We start from the raw sequence: 6,000 nt of genomic DNA on the forward strand, positions 1-6,000 counted from the left end.
CCCTACCAGATGCCTCTCCCTCCCAGATCTTGCCAGAAAAATCAAACCAAAATTAGCCACCAATCATCACCATAAACACTCATCCATCCCTCTTAAACCAAGAAAATAACCACCCAATACTACCATTGTTAAACGTCATCAGCCTAGCCACAACTTTCACTGCCCTTAATCATCTCAGTACCGCCAAATCAGAAGAAAGGCACCCCTATTGTTGAACTGACATCTCTATTTAGAACAAAGAAAAAGAAATGGGATGTAGACTTGTAATCAATTCAGAAGGAGACACCGGGTGGGTGTCGATCATTTGTGAAAAAAAATAGAGACATGGGGTGAACCAGGGCAATATAGGGCAAGAAAAAAACCAACCTCTCCTATCACCTTCTTCGTCTTTAGATTATGAGATAATTTCCAAACCCCGACCCTTCATGTTCGTCTCCTTCTTCTGCAGAATCAAAAACTATAGAGATTTAGGGTTTTATTTACAAGTGTTATCACAGATGTGACGGAGGCAGGATGGTGGTTGTTGGGGGTGCGAAGGAGAAGCATGGGATGATGACGCCTGCAATGGACCTGGTAGAGAACGCCTTCAAGAACAACTTGGGTTTTTTTTTATCTGGAGGATCATACGAAGATTGAGAGAGAAAGTGAGAGAGAGAGAGAGAGAGTTGGGTGGGGTGTGGGGGTGATAATTCAAGATGGAATATTTCTTTTTCTTTTTCTTTTAATTAAAATAATAATAAGTTAAAAGGGAAATTTTTAAGGGCATATTGGTCATTTTAGATGGAGTATGGAACAAAACCATGCAGAAATACCAACCATAGGGACCAAAACCACACAAAGTCTTCGAAATTGGACCACTATTGCACTGCAAAACTCTTTTGGACCAAAACCATATAATTTTGCCAACCACAAGGACCATTTTTGCAATTTTGTCTAGAAAAAAAAATTAATTTTTAAAAATAAATAAATCGTTATTGTTATCTATTAAATAATAATTTCATATTAAATTAAAACGTTTATATTAAATATTATCATTATGTAGAAAATACGATAATAGAGACATCTTTTTATCTATCTTAAATTTTATCATTCTGTACAACATATGATAATAGAGACAACTTTTTATCTTAAACAGTAAAAAAATGTTTTGTATCATAAATATTACCATAATTATGTAGAATATATGATAACAGTGACGTCTTTTATAAGGTTAAAACTTTAAATTGTATTACATACAGGGTTGTAAAACTTGGCTAACACAACCAAATACTCGACATGTTACTTAAACTCGGCCTCCGATGGAAGCGAGTTTGCCTAACTCAGCCAGAAGACACCCGGATCCTTATTAAACTTGATCCAAATCTAAAAGATACGGTCCAAAATCATTTTCGAAATTCTGAAATTTAATTTGTCACTTGTCGACAAAGACAATCTCACCAAAGAATACACTCAACGTCCTACCAAGTCAGATGCAAGGAAGATTTCATGGCTTAGTCCCTTTGAAATATTTCACAACATTTCCTATTTATAGAGGAGAATACATTCTCTTGTTTACTCTCACGATCAATATGGGATGAAGACATTTTAATTATACTCATTTCTTTATTGGCGAATAATTTCATTTTGTTAAATAAAATATTAAATAATAAAAATAAAACGTTATCTAGAAATTTATTGTTTAATAGTTCCATTTTTCAGTAATCTTGTAAGTTGCTATAAAAAATTAAGTTTTTATTGAATAACTTTTTGTTAAATCCTAAAATCATAAATTCAGTTAGGTACTTAATATAGAAAATTTGTTTATAGGTATTTTCATGATTCAAAATGTCATTATAAAATGAATTAATTTATAAAATATAATCGAGTATATATTTCGTGCTTTTGAATCAAAGTGATTTTTCAAAACAATTATAATTTTATGTTTAAGTAGATTTTTTTATATTTATATAACATTATGTAACTTATAATATTATTATAAACAATTTGAATAATCATGGGAGTTTCAAATGTATGTGGTGAAAGGAAAATGCTTCATTTATCGGTCCAAATTGATCAAACTCGGACCGATTCAGCTTAATATACCAAACTACATAACGTTTTTTCTATTGAAACCCGGTTTGTATATATTTTGTGTTTTTGAATCAAATTTATTTTTCAAACAATTATAATTTTATGTTTAGGTAACTTATTTATAATATTATTAGAAACAATTTGAAAAATCATGGGAGTTTCAAATGTATGTACTGAAAAGAAAATGCTTCCTTTATCGGTACAAATTGATCAAACTCAGATCGATTCAAGTCAATATACCAAAACTACATAACGGTTTTTCAACTGAAACTCTGTTTGAACCTAAAAAAATCTTGTTCAAAACCATTTTCGGGATTCTAAAACTTAAATAGACAGTTGCCAATAAAGACAATCTCACCAAAGAATACCCTCAACATCCTAAAAAGGTAGGCATAAAGAAGTTCTCATAATTTGTCCATTTGAAACATTTCACAACCTTTCATATTTATAGAAGAGGAAACGTTTTCTTGTTTACTCTCACTATCGATGTGGGACGAAAACATTGTAATAAAACACGTTTTCTTGTTAATAAAACATTATTCAACTTATTTAGTAAAACACCTTTCTCTTGTTTATCCTTTCTTTATTGTTCAATAGTTCCATTTTTCTATAATCTCGTAAGTTGCTATCCAAATAAGTAAGTTTTTATTGAATAACTTTTTGTTCAATTCTAAAATCAAAAATTCAATTCGGTACTTAATATAGAAAGTTTGTTTATATGTATTTTCAAGATTCAAAAGTTCATTATAAAAAGAATTCATTTATAAAATATAATTTGCGTATATATTTCGTGCTTTTGATCAAATCGGTTTTTCAAACAAGTATAATTTTATGTTTAGGTAGATGTTTTTTTTATATTTATATAACATTATGTAACTTTTTTAAAATATCATTGGAAACAATTTGAAAAATCATGGGAGTTTCAAATGTATGTAGCGAAAGGAAATTGCTTTTTTTATGGTTCGAATAGATCAAACTCGGACCGATTCAATTAAATATACCAAGCTACATATTTTTTTTTCTAGTGAAACCCGGTTTGTATATACTTCGTGCTTTTGAATCAAAGTGATTTTTCAAACAGTTATAATTTTAGGTTTAGGGAGATGCTTTTTTATATTTATATAAAACTATGTAACTTATTTATAATATTATTAGAAATAATTTGAAAAATCATGAAAGTTTCAAATGTTTGTTGTGAAAGGAAAATGATTCCTTTATCGGTCCAAATTGATCCAGCTCCGGTTCAACTCAATATACCCAACTACATAACTTTTTTTCTAACTGAAACACGGTTTAAACCTGAAAAAATTCGGTTCAAAACCATTTTTGGAATTCTAAAAGTTAACTGGGCACTTACCAATATAGACAATCTCACCAAATAATACCTTCAAAATCCTACAAGGGTAGGCATGAGGAAGTTCTCATGGTTTGGTCCCTTTGAAACATTTCACAACATTTCTTATTTATAGAAGAGGAAACATTCTCTTGTTTACTCTCTCCATCGATGTGGGACGAAGACATTGTAATAAAACACCATTTTTTGTTTATAGAACATTATTTAACTTATTTATAATATTATTGTAAAAAATTGAGTGGTTTATAATATTATTTAACACATAAGCATAAACATAACTTACATTCATGATCACTAGTGATTTATATCTTCTTAATCTCTCAGTGTAATGTCACTTCACATCGTCACCTGTGATACAAGTAAATTGAGTGGGTCAGGTTGGGAAACCTGGTGAGTACATAGGGTTTTCAACCCACAATAATATAATTATTATGTTTAATCATCAAACAATTAAACCAATTACCCATCCCCGTTATATGCTTTATTCCTAAGTACCTTCCCTAAGGATTTATCCTAAGGGTCGTCTCCTACATCATATTTACCTCTCATCTCCTTACATCGCATTTCCTTATATGTTTGTTCCTAAGGACTCTCCTTAAGGATCATCACCTACATCCCATAGACAGTATTGATTCAGGGATTACTCCCTCAATACGTGCGCAACAAGGGTTAGGGTATCATCACATGAATACATAGTTACAACATCGTCTGAACTTGTAATTCATAGTAAGGGGTTAGAGTATCATCGCATGAATACGTAGTTACAACATCGCCTGAACTCGAAATTTATAGTAAGGGGTTAGAGTATCATCGCATGAATACGTAGTTACAACATCGCCTGAACTCGTAATTCATCACCTATAAGTTATGAGCCTGCTGGTTAGGGAATCATCCCATGAATACGTAGTTACAACATCGCCTGAACTCGTAATTAATCACCTACAGGTTATGAGCCTACTGGTGTTTACATGGTGTTGTCTATAATAGTCTATGGTCGCCATCTATACTCTGGTAGATGACTACATCTTCAAATGGCCGGACAAGGTTATAGTATCTTTCATCCTACATCACCGATTCATCATCACCTATATATCCTAACCTAATTATCATCACCTTCCTATCATCACCTATCTCTCATCATTTTATTTTATCACACATCAACTATTTCATTTACCCATGTTTTATCCCAACATATTTGTAGATATAAAATAAATATATAGTTTAAATCATTTAAAACATGTCTACAAATCTTTCACCAGCATAGACAGCAAGTATTCAAACCATATGCACACATAGCACGTAATTTATATTAAAATACTTCATATCTATGTGTAAGATGAAAGGGACTATGCACTCACTTAATAAGGTGGTGACTCGGTGCTTGGACAACACTTCGTTACTCTTAACACAATTTTCCTTCGGCAAAACCTAGTATCATTACCACTAGGGTTTAGTCTAATATTCGCCGAGACTAGTTAATAGTCTGGCTATTATTACTATTATATAAACGTTAAACAATACTTATATAACCCATAATAATATCCTAAATACTTCTTATAAGGTCCTAATAACATTACTATATTGAAACATAAGGTATACTAAAGATAGGGTATGCATAACTCACTTACAGCGGGTTTTCTCGAAAACCAGGCTTCGCTAGAGCAGCGTTTCTGAGCCGAAAGGCTCTTTTCTCGAGGCTTCGGGAGCCTCAGGGCTTCCTTCGGGTGCTAGGGGGTTTAACTAGACTTTAGGGGGGGGGGGGGGTTTGCGGCTTTAGAGAGAGAAACTAGAGAGAAAAAGAAGGGTTTGAAGGTATGAGGAAGTGAGGGAACCCGACACGTCTATTTATAGGGGTGCTGACTGATGGAATCGCCGAGTAGGAGGACCTACTCACCGAGTTGGGGCATGTGGCAGCCTTCTTGTGGTGCCACGTGTCCAATTCTGGTGGTGCCACGTCACCCCCTATCGTGTATCGTCCTTCAAACTTAGGAAAATCATAACTCTCGCATACGAGCTCCGTTTTCAACGTTCTGTTTTTCAATGCATAGGTAAAATCAAGATCTACAACTTTCATTTAAACTCCGTCGGCTAATTCTTGATGGATCTTAAATTTAACAGTAGGAGGCGTTTAGACTGTTAAATGACCGCGAAGAATTCGTAACTCCTTCATACGGACTCCGTTTTTGTCTATCTTTTTACCGTTGAGTTCCTATTAATGAGATCTTCAATTCTCATTTAGGTCGCGTAAGCCAAAAACAGCTCGAACTAAAATTCGAGTTTCGGGTCGTGCACTGCAATGCCAAATCTTAGAAAATTCATAACTTCCTCATACGAAGTCAGATTTGGGCGTTCTTTTTTTGTATGTTCTCGGTTTAACATATTCTACAACTTTCATTCAGATCGCTAATGCTAAAAATCACTCTATCGTAAATTCACTATTTACGTCTCCCGGTGCCGTGCGGGTTTTGCCGTAAAACTTCGATGAGCCTAACTTCTTCGTTATAACTCGGATTTCGGCGTTCTTTATGTGTACGGAACCCTTGAGACATATTCTAAAACTTAGTTAATTTTATTTA

Source organism: Lactuca serriola, chromosome 8 (genome assembly GCF_051521515.1).
Source record: "Lactuca serriola cultivar US96UC23 chromosome 8, Lser_US96UC23_V15, whole genome shotgun sequence".
NCBI classification, from domain to species: Eukaryota; Viridiplantae; Streptophyta; class Magnoliopsida; order Asterales; family Asteraceae; genus Lactuca; species Lactuca serriola.